Source organism: Moschus berezovskii, chromosome 2, assembly GCF_049115385.1.
Source record: "Moschus berezovskii isolate FMDL1 chromosome 2, NW_MosBer_1.0, whole genome shotgun sequence".
In the NCBI taxonomy this organism is placed as follows: domain Eukaryota; kingdom Metazoa; phylum Chordata; class Mammalia; order Artiodactyla; family Moschidae; genus Moschus; species Moschus berezovskii.
This window is the reverse complement of record NC_142461.1, coordinates 97,980,724-98,003,062: the sequence shown is the minus strand read 5'-3', so window position 1 is coordinate 98,003,062 and position 22,339 is coordinate 97,980,724. Positions and strand designations below refer to the sequence as shown.

Genomic DNA, 22,339 nt, shown 5'->3' with positions numbered 1-22,339 from the left:
TCTAATGATTTTTGGGCTTGAATGAAGATTCTTGAGATAAGTGATTATGCTACTTTTACAATTATGCCCAAATTTAGAGGAAAAAAGTACATGCTGGAGCAAGAATGTTGTTTTGCTTTCCTCAGCACTTTCCCCCTTTCATTTAAGTGTCAATTAGAGTTTACCAGTAAGGATACTGAGATCATATAATGTCAATAGTTCAAGCCATACTTATGAGATGTGGTATGAGAAAAATCTTAGTTACCTCATTTTTGGACTTACTATATTCTTCCAAAAGGCTTTTTTCCCTCACTTTGTGATTTACTGCTTCTTTTAAATGGTTACATTAAGATAGATTGCCTTAGTTGGTAATTTATTAATTTTTGATGCAATGTGACCAAACTTCAGGAAGTTTTAAGTGCCTCAATTTGAGTGCTGTATAATCCATGCTCCAATTTTTCAATTATAAACTGAAGGAATAAAGTTTTCAATTTTGACAAATAAAGACTATATTATATAAATATAAATTTAAATAGATAAAATAGTATTAAATTTCCATGCAGATAAGATATATTCCACTTGAAAGAGACTATTTGACTATAAGGATTAGTTGCAATTCCAATGCTGTTTTTACTCTCTCCATAGTTTTGCCTTTTTGGAATGTCATGTGATTGGAATCTTCTGCTGTTTAGTATTTTCAGATTGGCTTCTTTCAGTTTGTAATATGATCTTAAAGTTTCTCTGTGTCTTTTCATGACTTGATAGCTCTTTCATTTTTAGTGCTGAGTAATATTCCATTGGGGTTTCCTAGGTGGCTCAGTGGTAAAGAATCCACCTGCCAATGCAAAACATGTGGGTTAAGTCCAGCAAGATATGCTGGAGTAGGGAGTGGCAACCCACTCCAGTATTCTTGACTGAAAAATCCCATGGACAGAGAAACCTGGTGGGCTACAGTCTATGCGGTCGCAAAAGAGTCAGACAGAACTTACAGACTGAACAACAGTAACAACTCTGACTTTGCAATTGGTTTGTGCTCACTGTGCATCAGGCACATGAACTTGGGTTCAACAGCAGTATTGTTTTGCTCCTTTTTCAAAGATCAGCTGAATACATTTATCTGAGTCTATTTCTGGGCTCCCTATTCTGTTTCACTCATCTGTGTCTATTCTTTGGCTAACTACCACACTGTTTTGCCTATTGTAAAGTTACAGTAAGTTTTGAAGTTGGGTAGCATCAGTCTTCCAATGTTGCTCTCCTTTAATATTTTATTGGCTTTCTGGGTGTTTCGTCTCTCCATACAAGCATTGTTTACCCCTTTTTAATGGATTATGGTTGATTTACAATGTTGTATTAGTTTCTGCTGTGCAGCAAAGTGAATCAGTTATACAGATATATATCCACTCTTTCTTAGATTCTTTTCCCATGTAGGCCATTACAGAGTATTGAGTCGAGTTCTCTGTGCTATATAGTAGGTACTTATTAGTTATCTATTTTATATATAATATGATAGATTCTCTTTTGGTGTCCATTCCAAAAGAAAATGGCTTTAATGTGTCAAAGTTTTTCTTTAAATACAGTACGCATTCTGAATATGTGTAGTACTCTTTTTAAACCATCTGGTTTTGCTCAGTTCTTCATAATTTTCCCATCTGTTTTTAATTCAGGTGTTCCACTTTCACCTGAATAAGTTTTTAAAGGATTTGATATTTTTTCTGACTCTCATTCTCTCCTCCTGTTCTTTCTTCCACTCACAGCCCTTGACTTCTTATCCTCTCTTTTCCCAATGTTCTTTGAGAGTGAGGCCTTCGATTAACAAGTGCTTCACATTTATTAAATAGCATTCAAGTGTTTTAAAGATCATAAGCACATAGAAGAAAGTAAAAAGGAAAAATAGATCCAATCATTAAAAATTACAGATAAAAAGCAAGTATTTTCTTTTGCTACAAAATTTCAAGTAACTTTTAGTGTTTTCTCAAAATTCTAGTCTCTATACTGAAATGTGGAAAACATAATTTTTCTGAAAAATTCATAATTTGTTACAGTTTTCAGGTCAATTGTTATCACATTAATTCTGTCAACATAAGGTCCTTGGCAGGAGGAGAAGAGGACAACAGAAGATGAGATGGTTGGATGGCATCACCAATTCAATGGACCCGAGTTTGAGCAAGCTCTGGGAGTTGGTGATAGATAGGGAAGCCTGGTGTGCTACAGTCAGTCCATGGGGTCGCAAAGAGATGGACACAACTGAGTGATTGAAATGAACTGAACTGATATTTCTTAAAACAAATATTTCGGACTATAAATTCTAAATTGCCAAATTATATTTATTGGTGGACTTCCCTGGTAGCTCAGCTATCAGTAAATAATCTTCCTGCAATGCCGAAGACCCTGGTTTGATCTCTGGGTTGAAAGGATCCCTTTGAGAAGGGAAAGGCTACCCACTCCAGTGTTCTGGCCTGGAGAATACCATGGATTGTATAGTCCATGGGGTCACAAAGAGTTGGACACAACTGAGTGATTTTCACTCTCACTTCTGTATTTATCTGTATAAATTGATATAGAAAAGAATTAAATACATAAACTAGTTTCCATAAGATTACTGTAGTAAATGTATTTTTTTTGTATTTTTACAATTAAAATTTGCTATATATCTACTAAAGATAGCAGACAGTGAATCTCAGCTTCATCAAACTAGAGTTTGGCAGTTCCTTAAGTAGAGGATATTATTTAGAAATTTCTTTGCCTTGTGAACTGACAGAGTACAAGTTGATTGGCCTTCAGGCCTGGGATCTTGGGTCAGGCCATTGATAAAGTTCAGTGGCTAAAAAAGAGGTCACTGATTGCTATTTATAATTTGTTTTCTGATAATTTTATCATGCACACGTACTTAGAGGCCATGGGTTGCAGTTCATAAATTGAAACAAGTGAATAAAAATATGTAAAACTAATTGTCAGTTTTCAAAGCACTAAGATATTTGTTATATCCATTTAAATTAATATGACTTTATGCATTAACTTTAAAGATGAGGTGGACAATGGAAAATATCATCCTGTATGTGCTCCTTTATGAATTTTCAGATATGAGCATTTATAAAATGACATTGATAAGGAAATACAAAAGACAACAGAAAATGTTAAGGTAACTCTTTTCATATAAATCTGACTCATGATTCTTCATTGCTATTTCTTTTATTTCTTAATGATCAAGAATTTAAACAGTTATTTCATTTTTTCTATGCTTCATCTAAAACATACATATATATTTGAGAAAACATATATCAATACTTTTTTTGGATCAAATGTTTTATTCTGCTTGATTGAAAAACACTAGTTCTATACTGAATTTCTTGTAGCTTTCCTAGCAAATTTTACTTTTTATTTAGCTAGGAAAATTCTTGAAGCTTGGGAAACATAGCATATAGCCATGGTTAAAAGAATATTTTACTAAAAAACAACATTAAGAATAAGCTTTAAAAAAACAAACAAACAGAATATTCATTAATTAAATCAAAATGTCACCAGATATATTTTCTTTTATTTGATGGTCATAGAATTCTGTGTTGATGGGAAATACAAGGTCATTTCCAATAGTGACAATTGCAAAACCCAAATCTAACCGAATTGAGCACATAAAAACAGGCTTGAGATTTAAGAAGCATAGCTATTTTTACCATAGCTTTACTATGCAGAGGACAAAGTAAGGAAAGTTTTTCTTGGAATTCTGATCTTGAAAATCTAAAAGTAGGTTAATAGTACACAGCAAATAATATATCTTCCAAGTGTATGTGTGGAAACATAAGTGAATATTTGATGTTCAATTTGGGACAGAAGGGAATCGCAACCCTCTCCAGTATTCTTACTTAGAAAATCTCCTGGACAGAAGAGCCTGGCAGACTATAGTCCTTGGGGTCGCGAAGAGTCGGACATGATTTAGTGACTAAACCACCACCAGGATATCCATTATTGGAGGTCACTCATTGCCATCTTCCCTTTAATGATAGGTTTATATCTGGTTTAAATAAGTGTGAGTGTTATAATGACTATATTTTTTCTAAATAATGCAATTTTAAATATATTCCTTCTACAATGTTTATATGTCATGTAGAAGATGAGCATGAGATTAGGGATAGGGTGTTGATGCCTCTAATAGTACATAAACTACATTTGGTGGAAGTTTAATTGATAGTGTGACTGTTGCTAGAGAATGTGAGGTTTCTGAGAAAATGAGTGATCACAAAAAGTGACCAATTTTACTTGGCATAAGAATCCACAATAAGAAAGACTGATGTGTGCACAGGTCAGACCCGGTGTGATCACTGTTAGCTAGGAGGCTGAATAACAGTGTAGTTAAAAATTAGAGCATTGCAATTGGGCTGTATTGCAACTTTATCTCTGGCTCAGTCTAGCTCTGTACTAACTGATGGGAAGCTACTTAAATTCTCTAAAATCCAATTTCTTTATATAAGTTGAATTCATAAAGCAGTTGGTGTAAGGAGTAAAATAGACTGTGTGTATGAAACTCAGAATAGTGATTGACACATGTAAGTGTCCAATAGATGTTAATATGTTAAATGTATTTATTTAAATCTCACACTATTCTATAATATGGTTTCTATGATAAGATTTAACATACTATAAGATAGAATGTTTATATGGTCACTGTATAGAAGCTATTTTAGAGATATTAGTTGAAGATTACTTTTGTGCCCAAGCATAATTTCTCCCTCGGGGGGAGCAGGCTTTTCCATAGACCTTGAAAGTGAAAGTGAAGTCACTCAGTAGTGTCCGACTCTTTGCGACCCATGGACGGTAGCCTACCAGGCTCCCCAGTCCGTGGGATTTTTCCAGGTGAGAATACTGGAGTGGGCTGCCATTTCCTTCTCCAGGGGATCTTCCCAACCCAGGGATCGAACCTGGGTCTCCTGCATTACAAACAGACGCTTTATCATCTGAGCCACTAGGGAATAGACCTTCAGTTCAGTTCAGTTCAGGACTATTAAATCTGTAAAGTGATAATTCAGCCCATAAACTATAATGTGATGGCAACTGTTGCTTCCCTACCACACTTCCATAGTTTCAGCCAATGAGGAAACAAGGAGCCCAAATGAATCCACAAAGTATTGTTACACAGTTTTATGGACTCACAAAGAAACTTGGAGCTATACCTTAAAATGCGGCAGAGTAGACCTGCATGCTACTGTAATGAAGAATATGGGTGAGAAATACTGTGGAATTCTTGTGGAATTCTCCCATAAAATATAGATGAGAAATTGAATGTAATAGTCGTGTATTAGCATTTGAAGGACATTTCACCAAACCTTGTGTCAGATTGTGGTCAAGCATTTCCAATGTGATCTATGTGGTTAAGTCCATGATCTCCAGGTTATTGGAGCAGACTTGTATCTCTATAAAACCAATTAGATTAAGAAAAGAACTAAAAGCTGGAAAAAGTTATTGAGGCTTTAAGATCCTCCCAAGTTCAACATCCATTCTTACACATACAGCACTCTCACCGTAACATTGCTGTGCTTATACATCCAAGATTGAAAAAAAAAAAAAGGCTCAGTAGGACTGAGTCTCCTTGTCTTTGTCAAAACAAACATACATTTGATCAATACTGAAAGACTACAGTTTTCTGACATGTACACTTCCATGCACTTTTGGGTATACTATTTTTTCTACTCTGAATTCACCTCTGCCAAGATGCAGAAAGCATCTTATTTATCATTTACAATTATCATAAGTTCACAAATATGCTCTCCTTTCTTACTTTCCCATCAGATGATACTCACTGTCCTGTGCCTTGGATATATTTCTCTTGTGTTCACCTCAATAAACTATTATTTCTCTTTACACATTTATCTCTGCTAATAAGCTGTAACACCTTTGAACTCCAGTTCATGGTTGATGGTTTAGCATTCCTGGCATAGAGTTCTTTAAGTTTTTGTTAAATTGAATTGAGTTGAATTCAATTGAATAGCTATGTATTTTTTTTATGGAACTATCTGCACTCTTCCCTCACTTTACTTCTAACCAATGACAAGTATTGGAGAGATAGGCAGATTTAAGGGCATGTTCTTCTGAAATTGAGCAGAGTAATGTTAAATGACCCACAAAGAGATCAATGCCTAGAATTAGGCCATAGAAGCATAGTACTCAAACCAATAAGCTCAACATCTTGAAATGTGTAATAACACTAGAAATACATTTCCCTTTCTTTGCTGTGGTTTAGCTTCAAGAGGTTTGTATTTCAAAATTACAGGTAACTGATACCAATAAAATATAGTCAATTATCATTTTTATTCATCTATTTAGTGAAGGAGATAAAACTAATATTAGTTCATATTATCTTATACTTTGAATTAGTAATAAATTGTACTGAAAAGTCAAGTAAATAGAGGTTATGGACTTTCTCTGTTCTATTAGATATTGCATCCAAGGAAATAAAATTGGTTGAGTTGCCAAGAAAGTAAACAGTTATCTCATAACAGGCTCTTGGTGGAATTAAGATTGTCATATATTTCATTTAATATTTGTTGCTGTAGATTAATTAAAAGATGAAGTTTTTTATTTGATCTGTTTGCTTTTCTGCAGGTGGGTCAAGTTTTGGCTAAACATGATAATGTCATGTATATGCTAACCTACCATTGTTTTCTAAACTTATCAGATAATAATAATCACTGGGATACTTGTTATAGCTGTAGATTATCAGTTCAATTTGAAGAATTTGTTTTGGACTTTGAGAATCTGTTTATTTTAACATGAAGTCCAGATAATTCTTATTTTTTGACACCCTTAGACTACTGCATCTTTGTACTATGTTAATGAACAAAAATATCTGGAAAATTTGCAGGTCTTTTTGGTCAAAATCACTCCTTTTCCTTTAAGATATGTTCTTTCCTTTCCGGATTTATCTCTCACCACTAATCTATTTTTTAAGAATTAGTTATGTTGGACTGCCTGCATGATCCCTTTTCTTTTGCTCATGCTGTTCCTGCACTTCAAATCCTGCTGCCTATGAATTTCCTTCAGTTGGCTGACCACACTTATCTGAGACTTAAAATTACTGTCCTACTGGAATCATTCCTTGACATCCTATGACTGAGATGTCTCCACCTGTTGTATTCAAAACCATCTGTGCCTACCATAATGTTCAGCGTTTTTCACTGTACTCTTTACTTTTACATCTCCTCATCTAGAAGATAAATTCTTGTGGGCAGGCACACAATGAGTTACTCTCTGTGTCCCCAGACTAGCCTAGATCTAACTTACAATGAATACCTAATAATGTCTACTAAAGGAATGAGGAGTACAAATTGTTTAAATTCTATCTTCACAGTTTCAAATCTGTAAGCATGCATCTCTTAAAAGAAATATGTCTTTTTATTTTCTTCTTGACACATCTTCCATCTACATGAACAACTGTCATGGCTAGTTTTATATTATCAGCAAGAGGTTATTAACACAAAAATTTGATTGGTTTTAAATGCATGGCATCCAGTCCCATCACTTCATGGCAAATAGATGGGGGAACAGTGGGAACAGTGGCTGACTTTATTTTTCTGGGATCCAAAATCACTTCAGATGGTGATTGCAGCAATGAAATTGAAAGACGCTTACCCCTTGGATGGAAAGTTATGACCAACCTAGACTGCATATTAAAAAGCAGAGACAGAAGTCAGGCAGGTTGATTCCTCCAGGTCCATTCTTCTTTCTCAAGATTGCTTTGATACTCGAGGTTTTTTATATTTCCATACAAATTGTGAAATTAGTTTTTCTAGTTCTCTGAAAAATACCATTCATAGATTGATAGGGATTACATTGAATCTATAGATTGCTTTGGGTAGTATACACATTTTCACTATATTGATTCTTCCAATCTATGAACACGGTATATTTCTCCATCGATTTATGTCCTCTTTGATTTCTTTCACCAGTGTTTTATAGTTTTCTATATATAGATCTTTTGTTTCTTTAGGTAGATATATTCCTAAGTATTTTATTCTTTTCGTTGCAATGGTGAATGGAATTGTTTCCTTAATTTCTCTTTCTGTTTTCTCGTTGTTAGTGTATAGGAATGCAAGGGATATCTGTGTGTTGATTTTATATCTTGCAACTTAACTATATTCATTGATTACCTCTAGTAATATTCTGGTGGAGTCTTTAGGGTTTTCTATGTAGAGGATAATATCATCTGCAAAGAGTGAGAGTTTTAATTCTTTTCCAATTTGGATTCCTTTTATGTCTTTTTCTGCTCTGAATGCTGTGGCCAAAACTTCCAAAACTATGTTGAATAGTAGTGGTGAGAGTGGACACCCTTGTCTTATTCCTGACTTTAGGGGAAATGCTTTCAATTTTTCACCATTGAGGATAATGCTTGCTGTGGGTTTGTCATATATATCATTTTATTATCTTGAGGAATGTTCCTTCTATTCCCGCCTTCTGGAGGGTTTTTATCATAAATGGATGTTGAGCTTTTTCAAAGGCTTTCTCTGCATCTATTTTTTTTCATATAATTGTAATCATTTTATTTATTTTTTTTTACTTTACAATATTATATTGGTTGGTTTTGCCATACATTGACATGAATCTGCCCCGGGTGTACATGTGTTCCCCTTCTTGAACCCCCCTCCCACCTCCCTCCTCCCCATATCCTCCCTCCGGGTCATCCCTGTGCACCAGTCCCCAGAATCCTGTATCATGCATCGAACCTGGACTGGTGATTCATATCACATATGATAATATACATGCTTCAATGCCATTCTCCCAAATCATCCCACCCTAACCCTCTCCCACAGAGTCCCAGAGACTTTTCTATACACCTGTGTCTCTTTTGCTGTCTTGTATACAGGGTTAAGGTTACCATCTTTGTAAATTCCTTATATATGCTTTAGTATACTGTATTGGTGTTTTTCTTTCTGGCTTACTTCACTCTGTATAATAGGCTCCAATTTCATCCACCTCATTAGAACTGATTCAAATGTATTCTTTTTGATGGCTGAATAATACTCCATTGTGTACATGTACCAAAGTTTTCTTATCTATTCGTCCGCAGGTGAACATCTAGGTTGCTTCCGTGTCCTGGCTATTATAAACAGTGCTGCAATGAACATTGGAGTACATGTGTCTCTTTCAATTCTGGTTTCCTCGGTGTGTATGCCAGGAGTGCGATTGCTGGATCATATGGCAGTTCTATTTCCAGTTTTTTGAGGAATCTCCACACTGTTCTCCATAGTGGCTGTACTAGTTTGCATTCCCACCAACAGTGTAAGAGGGTTCCCTTCTCTCCACACCCTCTCCAGCATTTATTGCATGTAGACTTTTGGATAGCAGCCATTCTGACTGGTGTGAAATGGTATCTCATTGTGGTTTTGATTTGCATTTCTCTGATTATGAGGGATTTGAGCATTTTTCCATGTGTTTGTTAACCATCTGTATGTCTTCTTTGGAGAAATGTCTGTTTAGTTCTTTGGCCCATTTTTTGATTGGGTCATTTATTTCTCTGGAATTGAGCTGCAGGAGTTGCTTGTGTATTTTTGAGATTAATTCTTTGTCAGTTGCTTCATTTGCTGTTAATTTCTCCCATTCTGCAGGCTGTCTTTTCACCTTGCTTATAGTTTCCTTTGCTGTGCAGAAGCTTTTGATTTTAATTGGGTCCCATTTGTTTATTTTTGCTTTTATTTCCAATATTCTGGGAGGTGGGTCTTGGAGGATCCTGCTGTGATTTATGTTGGAGAATGTTTTGCCTACATTCTCCTCTAGGAGTTTTATAGTTTCTGGTCTTACATTTAGCTCTCTAATCCATTTTGAGTTTATTTTGGTGTATGGTATTAGGAAGTGTTCTAGTTTCATTCTTTTACAAGTGACTGACCAGTTTTCCCAGCAGCCCTTGTTAAAGAGACTGTCTTTTCTCCATTTTATAGTCTTGCCTCCTTTGTCAAAGATAAGGTGTCCATAGGTGCGTGGATTTATCTCTGGGCTTTCTATTTTGTTCCATTAATCTATATTTCTATCTTTATGCCAGTACCATACTGTCTTGATGACTGTGGCTTTGTAGTGGAGCCTGAAGTCTGGCAGGTTGATTCCCCCAGTTCCATTCTTCTTCCTCAAGATTGCTTTGATACTCGAGGTTTTTTGTATTTCCATACAAATTGTGAGATTATTTGTTCTAGCTCTGTGAAAAATATCTTTGGTAGATTGATAGGGATTGCATTGAATGTATAAATTACTTTGGGTAGTGTACTCATTTTCACAATATTTATTCTTCCAATCCACGAACACGGTATATTTCTCCATCTATCAGTGTCCTCCTTGATTACTTTCAGCAGTGTTTTATAGTTTTCTATATACAAGTCTTTTGTTTCTTTAGGTAGATATGTTCCTAAGTATTTAATTCTTTTCGTTGCAACAGTGCATAGAATAGTTTCTTTAATTTCTCTTTCTTTTTTCTCATTATTAGTGTATAGGAATGCAAGGGATTTCTGTGTGCTGATTTTATATCCTGCAACTTTACTGTATTCATTGATTAGCTCTAGTAGTTTTCTGGTAGAGTCTTTAGGGTTTTCTGTGTAGAGGATCATGTCATCAGCAAACAGTGAAAGTTTTACTTCTTCTTTTCCAATTTGTATTCCTTTTATGTCTTTTTCTGCTCTGATTGCTGTGGCCAAAACTTCCAGAACTATGTTGAATTGTAGTGGTGAGAGTGGGCACCCTTGTCTTGTTCCTGACTTTAGGGGAAATGCTTTCAGTTTTTCACCATTGAGGATAATGTTTGCTGTAGGTTTGTCATATATAGCTTTTATTATGTTGAGGTATGTCCCTTCTATTCCCACTTTCTTGAAGGTTTTTATTATAAATGCATGTTGAATTTTGTCGAAGGCTTTCTCTGCATCTGTTGAGATAATCATATGATTTTTATTTTTCAGTTTGTTAATGTGGTGTATTACATTGATTGATTTGTGGAAGAATCCTTGCATTCCTGGGATAAAGCCCACTTGGTCATGATGTATGATCTTCTTAATGTGTTGTTGGATTCTGATTGATAGAATTCTGTTAAGGATTTTTGCATCTATGTTCATCGGTGATATTGCCTTGTAGTTTTCTTTTTTTGTGGGATCTTTACCAGGTTTTGGGATTAGGGTGATGGTGGCCTCATAGAATGAGTTTGGAAGTTTCCCTTCCTTAGCAATTTTCTGGAAGAGTTTGAGTAGAATAGGTGTTAGCTCTTCTCTAAATTTTTGGTAGAATTCAGCTTTGAAGCCGTGTGGTCCTGAGCTTTTTCTTGTTAGAAGATTTCTGATTACAGTTTCAACTTCTGTGCTTGTGATGGGTCTATTAAGATTTTCTATTTCTTCCTGGTTCAGTTTTGGAAAGTTGTACTTTTCTGAGAATTTGTCCATTTCTTCCAAGTTTTCCATTTTATGTGCATATCAGTTCAGTTCAGTTCAGTTCAGTTGCTCAGTTGTGTCCGACTCTTTGTGACCCCATGAATCACAGTATGCCAGACCTCTCTGTCCATCACCAACTCCCGGAGTTCACTCAAACTCATGTCCATCGAGTCGGTGATGCCTTCCAGCCATCTCATTCTCTGTTGTCCCCTTCTCCTCCTGCCCCTAATCCCTCCCAGCATCAGAGTCTTTTCCAATGAGTCAACTCTTCCCATGAGGTGGCCAAAGTATTGGAGTTTCAGCTTTAGCATCAGTCCTTCCAATGAACACCCAGGACTGATCTCCTTTAGAATGGACTGGTTGGATCTCCTTGCAGTCCAAGGGACTCTTAAGAGTCTTCTCCAACACCACAGTTCAAAAGCATCAGTTCCTCGGTGATCAGCTTTCTTCACAGTCCAACTCTCACATCCATACATGACCACCGGAAAATCCATAGTCTTGACTAGATGAACCTTGGTTGTAAAGTGATATCTCTGCTTTTTAATATGCTACCTATATATATATGCATGCCTGCCAAGTCACTCCAGTTATGTCCGACTCTTTGTGACCCTAAGGACTGTATCCTTATAGGCTCCTCTGTCTATGGGATTCTCTGAGCAAGAATACTAGAGTGTGTTGCCATGCCATCCTCCAGGGGAGCTTCCCAAGTCAGGAATCAAACCCATGTCTCTTAACATCTCCTATATTGGCAGGCGGGTTCTTTAGCACTAGCTACAGCTGGAAGCCCAACGCATATATCTATATCTCTCTTTATATATATATATATATATATATAGATATATACATATTCACATAAGCACAAGTACACAGACATCCACACATAAATATTTGTCTTTTGTATACTTTTATATAAACAGGATAACACTATGTTTATATCTTGAAAAAAATTCATATTAAATTATATAAATCTACTTCATTCTTTTTATTGGCTTTATATTATTCTATTTAATGTGTGTATCCAGATATAGTTAATCCCCTCCTACTGGGTAGTTGTGTTTGTTTTAATTTTTTTCCATTATAAATAATATTGCAGTGAATATTCTTGCATACAATTCTTTGCGCAATGAAGAATTTTTCTGATTAAAGTAATATGGTTTTGGATACATATTTTTGAATTAATCAAGAAAGACTGCTACAATTCATACTTCTATCAAGAAGAGAATGTCTGTTTCTCCACATGCTCACTAATTTTATGTTATTAGATTTATATTACGGTGATCTCATATGTGTTTTAATTAGCATTAATTTACATACCCATGAAAAGTACTATTTTGCATATAATTAAGAATTTGTATTTCTGAAAGACGTTGGTTCTTTATCTTTGTCTGTCTTAGATACTAGTATATGTCCAGTTTTCTCTGCTTTAAAGTTCTCCAAAGTTTGTTGTTTCATCTTTTGATCTCTGGTTGTCTGTTCACTTTCAAAATTCTAATTTCCTTACTTTATTTGCAATATAAAATTATGTTTTATATAAGGTCAGTTTTCCAGTATAGACATTATACTCACTCCATTAGAAAGGCTCTGACACTGATATAGACTTAGTTTTCTTTTTTTACTCAGTTCAGTCACTCAGTTGTGTCCAGCTCTTTGCAACCCCATGGACTGCAGCATGCCAGGCCTCCTTGTCCATCACCAACTCCCGGAGCTTGCTCAAACTCATATTCCTCGGTGACGCCATCCAACCATCTCAACCTCTGTTGTCCCCTTCTCCTGCCTTCAATCTTCCCCAACATCAGGGTCTTTTCAAATGAGTCAGTTCTTTGCATCAGGTGGCCAAAGTATTGGAGTTTCAGCATCAGCATCAGTCCTTCCAATGAATATTCAGGACTGATTTCCTTTAGGATGGACTGGTTTGATCTCCTTGCTGTCCAAGGGACTCTCAAGAGTCTTCTCCAACAGCACAGTTCAAAAGCATCAATTCTTCCATGCTCAGCTTTCATTATAGTCCAACTCTCATATCCATACATGACTACTGGAAAAACCATAGCTTTGACTAGACTGACCTTTGTTGTCAAAATAATGTCTCTGCTTTTTTTAAATGAAATTTGAGTGGAAAATATCTCCTATGAGTTTTGATTTTCAGTACCTACCTACATAGAATTAATAATGCTTCCAAAATTATAGAAATTACAGAAAAGAAAAAACCTTCCAAAGTTAGAAACTGTCTAAATTTGAGGTATAAAATGAATATTCTTTAAAAATATGGAATACTTCCCAAATTTTGGAGTCATCTTTGCACGGGGGCCATTCTAATCTTCTTTGTATATGTCCAATTTTATCCTACTTGCTGCTTCAGTGAGCATTAGACCTAATTTTTTAAGTTATATATTTATCTATACTGATATGATTTGTGTGTGTTTGTGAGCAAGTGTATGCATGCTGTAGTATTTAATTTAACTTGTATTACCACTGCATAAGTGCTTTACTTATTCTGGTTCTGCACTTGATGAAAAGTACTTAAATAATTTGTATTGTAAGTTTTGTGTATACTCTGAGACTTCAGAATAGTTCATCTATCTTTATCCAATTTTAAAGTGAACTAAAGATAATTTTTAATTATTTTAGTATTTAATTATTATAGTATCTCCTTATTATTGAAGTGTAATTGACATATTATTATATTAGTTTCAGAGGTACAACAGAGTGATTTAATATTTTTATAGATTATAATCCATAGACAGTTATTATAAAATATTGGTAATATTCCCTATGCTACACCTTATATCCTTGTATGTTTTTGTACTAATTTCTAAATTATCAGTCCTCACGGTCTTAAAACATGAGATCATTTGCCATTAGAAAGCTCTGTTTTTGAAGTTTAGCATCTTGTTTTTTACCACATTTTAAAAACATATTTAAAATTTTTGCATTTAAAAAATTTAAGTTCATATATTAGCTTCTTTAAACTATCGTTGAAAGGGAATATTTATGTTTGTTACATTTTACATAAGCCTCTCTCCCTCCTCTCTCTCTCCAAAGGAAAGCAGGAACAGAAATCAAGAGGAAAAAAGTAATTGACCCCTTGACCAAGTTGTTCTGTCTGGTGAGGTCGTACCACATTGCCCTTGTGAGGTTTACAGTAAGAGCAGAGCAGAGGTCTGGAGTAGAGGGACTAACAGTGTTAGGATCAAAGGACTAATTGTCTGTTTTCTTGAAGTTAGGGTTATTGGCAGCTGCCATTATACCATCCATGCTGCTGTCACCCAGCACAGCCAACCAGCATGCACTAATTGCAGTGGCCTTTTCATCAAGTAAGATCATCCCACTAAACACAAAGAGCTGTCTTTCCATTAGCACAGACAGTAGCTAGCTAGATCAGCTGGGCTCCTTGAGTATGATTGGACTGTCATATTGTTATGATTTGTTCAAGTTTAGAGCATTTAGCAGATACCCTTTGCACCTCTCTTTGTACCTGAATACTATAACCTGACTGCCCCTATCATTTAAGAGGGTACTATAGCTTTTCAAAGTTCAGCAGCGCACAATTGCAGGCAGGCAACTGGTTCCTGACAAGAGATCAATACTGTCCTTCCAAACGCTGGAGTCAAGCTGCTGGGTCTGTCAGAAGGATGTGTGCTGTAATTGGATCATGGATGCTGCGAGTCATCTGAGTTTCCCTTCAGCACTGTCACAGCTGTCAGATGTCATCCCTTTGTACAGCTGTCACTGCGGGAGGGTTGGGGCTCTTTTTCCGTTCTAACCCAATGCAAATGTCCACTTAGCAGATGAATATTGAAGATATTAGACACTTCTTTATGCCTTTATGCAAAATAAAGATCTGTGTCATCTGTGAATTTCATGGAAATAAGTTGCAATTTATTCACTGTGAGAAAAGTGAAGTGAAGCCTGTAAAAATGAGAAATTATTTGGTTCAGGCTATTAAAAAAGGAATATTTTACAGAATAAACAACAATATGCATATATTTTTCTTGAGATAGAAAAACTAAAACTGTGCAGTATTTAGAATGGTCACCTGATATTTAGATAGTATACATATATATATATCTTTTGCTTCATGTATATTTTCAGAAAAGGGACAAATCTTGAGTAGATTTAAGTCCTTTAAATCACTAAAATTTATTGATAAATATAAACCCAGTATCTATTTTAAAGTACCAATACAATAAGATTTAAAGAATGCAGTTATATTTAGAATCAGGTCAAGGAGTCTCAAAAAAGATTTTGACAGGACAGGCAGTCTCAATAAAAGCAAGTATGATGTTTTCATCACAAAAATCTTTTTTCCTAAGTTATTACAAATTAGGTAAAAAGATATGTCCATAGCTGGCAAAATAATTACATAACCAATAAGTGGCTCCTTTTAATTTTAGTCAATTTTGCTTTTGTTTAAAGTACAGAGAACAGTCAATAGAAATACATTTTATTTTACTGTTCTTATTCTTATAACACTGTATTTTAAAAATTAATGATTAACTCCTAGATTTGTACAACTTGAGTTATGTACACTTGCAACATGTAGGAAACGTGAAGAGCTTTCACCAATGTGATTTTGGCAATAGTATTTTTAATTCAGGAAATTCCTTTCACAATATTGCAATCGATCCATGAATTTCCCTTGACTATTCTAAAGTACAATCTTAACTTAAAAAAAAATCATTTCTTCCTGTCTCGCTAAGCTGATGTCAGAATCATTTTTTGGATAGAAGACAGGGTAATTTTTGATCTGGGTGGCTGACTTCTTTTTTCTTGAGGTCCAGACCACATACCACCTTCTCTGTCAAGCAGGCAGCCTGCACCAAGCCAGTGACAGAGTATCATGAACCTTATTTTCCAATATCTAACCTTAGCATTCTGTCACCCACCAGGGTACTCACTGGGTCAGCCCCTCAAATATCCAAACTTTTCCCCTCCATCTGGCATTACGAGGTGACCTTCACCTTATATGCAGTGGCTCAAGGTTTTTTGGACGCTAAAATTAGTGGCTGCCAAGATCAAAACATAGACATTTGACCCGCATTGTAGGGTATGAGAGGGAACCAACTATAAGAAAATGCATGTTCATTTAAAAGACAGTGTGTTTGAAGTGACTGTAATATATGCTAATCAGGATAAGAAGTACTGCAGTTCCCCTTGCCTCAGTTAGCATTTTTCTTTCAATATGATTTTACTTTTACAAGAAGCAGGATAAAAATCCTAAGAATATTAAAGTGTTTTACTCCTACAAAATGAATTATTAAGGAATCAAATCTTAGTTGACTATCACTGGTGTAGTTAAATGATCTTCAGTAGTTACCTGGGCAGAGAATATAAGAATGAAGTAAAAATTTTAAACTTAGTTTCTTAAAGGTTATTCTTCTGTGATGATAACTGTGAACTTTATATGCAACTCCAGTGACTCAAGTAGGCACTCTCTCTCTCTCTCTCTTCTTTTTTTACATGGTTTATGGCTAATTACATCAAAGATCCAAAACAGTCTTTTTTGCATTTGCATTAATAAGGGTGTCACATGACCACGTTGAAGTAGAAGTATACATCAAAGGTGGATTAAAGGTTGGTTAAGCATCAAACCATGTTCCATATGTAAATTTATAGCAATGATGTGCTGTAGAAAGATAGCTTACCCTCTATTTCTCTGCTACTAAATAAAATTAAAAATTCACAACTCTGGTTTATGGGATTTTAAACGAATTTGATCTCTCTTTTGGGCAGGGCAAATAAGTGTTTTGTGATGTATTATTTTATAAAAAAAAAAAAGACCATCGTTCTGGCTCATTTAATTTTGCAAGTGAATGATCTAAGATTAACTACAGACTAGTCAGTGCAGTTTAAAAGCTGAAAGCAATTTTCAGCCATAGATGGTAATGCCACATTCAGTCCACAACCGAATGACTCTAAATGACTAAGATTCTAGGTCTTTGTATATGACCACAGGGCCTGATAAAGCCATAGGAACACAGTAAAAGCACAAAAATAGTTCCAATTTATTTGGTGCCATCACCTTAATGAGATTAATACAGACGTGTTCATGTGCCTAATTGGTGATTTTGTTTTAACTAGTAATGAAGGATTAAAACTTCAGGCAACAGGCTGCTTGCTGAAAAGAGGATTTGAGAGGAAAAAAGATTTTAATTATAAAAAGGAAGCCGGTGAAATATACCACTACAAAGTTCATAGTAATGTTTTTTTTAAAAATGAACTGATTAAAATGGATAGCTTGGATTTTTCCTGCCATTTTGGGAGAAAGGGTGATTTTATGAGCAGAACCACATACTGATTTTATTTACCAATAGACCCTTTGGCATACAAGAACATGTAAAATTGTTACTTCCAGTGAAAAAGTGTTAAAACTGAAAAGCATTGGCCCTTAGGCTACTATGGAATTTAGAGTATGTAGAATTTTATTCTAATTTATTTTTTAATAATTTACTACAACTGGATGACCTGTGGCTAGCTGTCCCACTAAATCCCACAGCATCCCAGTAAATTAGAGCTTCTTCGCAGAAACTTCACCTACAACATGCAATGGGTTTGCTTCCTTCTAAGTCTAGTTGTAACCATTTAAATGCTAACACTATTAAGCATGCTGCCAAAACACAAACACTCAGCCTGAGTCATTAAAATTTAATTATAAGGGGGCAGCTGAGCCCAGGTTGAGTTTTGAGTCTGAAAAATATTATTTAAAATAACAAAAACAAAAGCTAATAAAAACAAAACTACCCAACCAAACCTATCAGCATCTGTCTATACCAGCCCAGTGAACTATAGTTAAATAAAATTGGAGGCTTTTTTTTTTCAGAGTGCAACATCTAATCCTCACACTGAAACATATTTCAATAATTACTTACCTATCCTAACATAAAGTGGAGCATTGATTTACTTCGTCATTGGTGGTGAGTTATATAACCTTTGCTTTATATATTCCTGCGAGCATGTTAATTTTGTCTCTCAGAACAAATAGTAAAATAAAGGAACTATATCCTTCCACTGCCAAATGAGTAAAACAATATTATCTAGGTTATTCTTTTCTCCTTGAACTTTGGCCAGTGCAAAGACATCTTTTTGATTACAAAAAAGACAAGAAACAAAAAACTGAAATGCAAGAATTTGGTCTTTGGTGTTCTATTACAAACCACTTTAAAAGGACTCTGGGTAGTGATACAGCGCAGTGTAAGATGCTACCTTACCAGAGAATGAAGACAGAAATATATTTTACATTTCTTGTCAGATTGAACTTTAAGACATCCTGACTGCTTTCTCTATAATTTAAACATCACAGCCAAAATGGCAACATGCTTTGTTCAGTTCCACTTGTGTGGAGTTTTAGTGCTTCATTGATTCAGAGGAAGGCTGAGGCTGGCACAGGGAGCAGGGCAACGGAATCACACTCTCACTGCAGCATGTCAAGCCATTATATCTGGGACCAGAATGTCACCGTGGTCTCAATGGTTCGTCAGCTGAAGGATATGGTTAACAAATGTAAAACCAAACTTCAGAGGAGCTGGTTTTCTGTGCTAAGTGATCTGTATTCCCTCTGAATTTACTTTCCCCTAACCCCGTGAAATTAACAGTACTTTCTGACATTCGACCCCATGACCTCACACATAATAAGAATTTAAAAAGCACCATGCATGAGTGTGTCTCTGTAATGCAAAACTGGGAAAAATGACCATGTCACAGTTTTATTATACAAAACCTTCTCAATCTCCATTGCATGCTTCATATATGAGTGCTCAGTTTAAAGTTATTATAAAGAAAAACACAATTTTAAGAGTCATAATTCACTGTTCGTGACTTTTATAGACAATAAATTGTAGCAAATACATATTGCTACCAAAAAGCTTTGTACTCCATTAATGCAGATATTTACCAAGATGAGTGTTCAAAATAGTCCCCTAGAAGACTGATGGTTCAAAGGAAGGGGCTTCCAGGGAGCTGGTTACCAAGGGTGCAAGTGCATGCACAATGTGTAGGTCTCAAGGTTTAAGAGGCAGAAGCAGGGAAGTGTTATGTGGAAATGATTTTGTGTTATCAGGCTCAGGGGATGACAGCATACAAGAGTAAGAACAAGGTGCTATGTGGCTTTTTCTTCACTGTGAAGTAAAGATTGGCAGCTGGAAGTAAGGCTTACAGACAGACCTGCACACAGGACCTCTTCACCTAGGACTCATAATCACTACTCAAAGGAAAACGCATTTACCAGGGAAAAGCGGCTGTAGCCATCAGAAGTGTTCTTAAAACACCACTTAAATATCACTTTATACGCTATTACTTGCAAACTGTGGCTTCGTATTAAATTATACTTGCATAGGCTTTTGCTTAGGTGCTGATAATGCTTTTGAGGTTGCATTGGTGAAGAAGAATTTAGGCTGCTTCACACGAGACGTGACCAGAATACTCCATGCTGCTGACAGTGACAGGGTGAAAAATTGCAGAACTGTACTTTCTTTCCCCATATAGATTGTAATTTTAATTGTCATTGTGGCCCTTCTGTTTTAATTATGGGACTTCTTTGATATATACCAGGACATCGTATTGAATGAAAATATGGTGCTATAATAGTCTCTTTATAATTAATGACCACATGTAGATCTTGGTGCATAAAAGGGAAGGAATAAATGAACAATTTATTTAACTAGGTTTTGGATTTCTTTCTGTCTTCCAGTGAATATAAAATGATCCTGGGGTTTCTGAGAATGTTTGATATAAGAACTGCACAGAATATATAATAAAATTACTTTAGGCTGGATTACAAAACATATTATGTTTTAAAATGTCCTGCCCCAAAATAGTAAAATGTATCTATTTACCACATTACTCTTTTAACATTTCATCTGAAACAAACAAACAAAAATAATAATCATTTAAATGTATTTGTATGTGTATTTTAAATGTCTGTCTTTTTAGATTTTACTTGTGGTATAGCTAATTCTTACAGGTAAAATGAGGGTTCAAGAAAGAGACTTTTGAAGCTTGATTTATCAAACTGCAAAAAAAAAAAATCTTTTCGAACATTTTCTTTCAAAATAGAATAGATTCATGCTACATCTCTTCTCTGAAGGAAGAATAATTTTTTCTCAGTTACTACTACTAAACAGAAGCTGTTTTTCTACAAATCAAAAATAAGTAGTCTCTTCATAGGCAATTTAAATGCCCTGAGAACTGTGAAGAGGAAACCAAAAAAGCACAGCAAAGGCTTAACATTGTTCTCAAACTATCACGTAGCAAGCTTACCATAAAGAACACTGTGACACGAATATGCTGGGCTCATATACATTTCAAGAGAGCCAGACCTCTATGGATTTCTGGAAAGCAGACCTATTTGTCCAGGGTCTGTCACTGTAAAACAGGAAAATGCCCCCTGACAAGCTTCTGCTAATTTTATTGTGGCATGAGGTCCTGTGCATACATCCTCTATAGTATGACTGCAGTTCAGTTGTAGAGCACGATGAAATTGGATCGGCAGAGACAGGGACTACCCTGGGGTCAGCTGTGACCATGCCACTTCCATGTGATGTCTAGTTGGGGTGATGGTGTGTAAATAAACGTAGAGAATTGCAAATCTTGTCATGGCCACGCAGAACAGCTCAAGCATTTAAAGATGGTTGCCCGCAAACCTAACTGGAAGGTGGTTGCTCCATGTGGTGGCTGAGGAAATACTCAGTTCCTTGCCGGAGTCTTCTTGACATATCTGGAAGTACTGACCGAGCATCATGTTGCTAAAGGGATTAATCACTAAATAGTTTTTCACTGTAGTGGAAAGTAAAGAAACAAGCTAATCATGTTTGAATATTGTGCTTTTAGAGCTATTGTGCTGATATCAAGGACACTTTTTATTTATATTATTCTACTTTGATTTATTTGTTTTTTTTTAATGAGGTGAAGCATCTTAATGTTTTACTGTTTATTGAATATAGCACATTAAAGTTCTATGAGTTCTTGTCATTATTATGAACTTTCCTAATGTTAGAAAATAAAATATTATAGAATTCACGTTTTCTGCTTATGAATCTAATTTTATTTAAATACTACTTACAGTACTCATTAAAATATACTTAGGTCTTCCTTCCTTCAACCCATAAGATATATTTTGTACCAGTTTTGCATTTACACATATCTGTTTTTCTGTTGCTTTTCCCACATGACAATTACCTTTCATTACAAATTTATAAAATCATTTACATTTTAGCAGTTTAAATGTTTCTGCTGACATTTTGTAACTATTACCCTCTTCTAGAATGGCATATGTTCAGGCAGTTAATAAAAAATTAAATGGAATAGCACTAGACAAGGTGAAGCTTTGTATCAGAGTGTTCTCCACATTTCTGAAAATACCATCTTTGTGTTGCAAACTGTGAAGTGGGGTTAGGGCTGTGCCAATATGTGGATTTGTCACAACTGTCACAGAGCCTGCGAATAGCCAATCACACGGTCCTTAATTAGACAGTTAGATTTTGCTTCTTAGAAATTGTCTTCATTTAAAATGGTGTCTGAGACTCAAGGAAGGTGCTGAGAGCTAAGAGGGCAAAGAATGCCAGCAGAAAAACACTTTGATTTCTTAAGATTTATTAACTGCTGGATGATTTCTTAAATATAGAAATAAAATAGATAATGTAAGAGAAGTTGTATAAATTTAGCAAGAAGAAAAAGGCAATATAAGGATTATTGAAATAGCAATAGACTGAATTAAACATTACCATAGTGTAATATGCTTTCATATGGACTTTGAAATTATAAATTAAAAAATTTATAAAACAAAATGAGCATTCAAATAGTGAAGAGATCATAGATGGCTTAAAAATCTTTATATCGGTTCACAATTTTGACACTGGCTTTATTTGAAAAGCAAATTATGTGTTACAATTTCAATTATCTATTACTGAAGGTATATCACGTATTTTTGTCAAAGCTTACTTATGCTTTTATATTTTTGAAAAATTATAGAAACACCTATA

The 22,339-nt window shown here is 35.2% G+C and overlaps 1 non-coding gene across 1 annotated transcript; it reads right to left on the bottom strand.

Annotated features, from left to right (window-relative positions):
• Positions 1–13,622: 13,622 nt before the first annotated feature.
• LOC129538706 (U6 spliceosomal RNA) lies at positions 13,623–13,729 on the bottom strand. Its single transcript, XR_008682261.2, has one exon. It is a non-coding gene; the product is annotated as a U6 spliceosomal RNA (small nuclear RNA).
• Between the last annotated feature and the right edge of the window lie 8,610 nt (positions 13,730–22,339).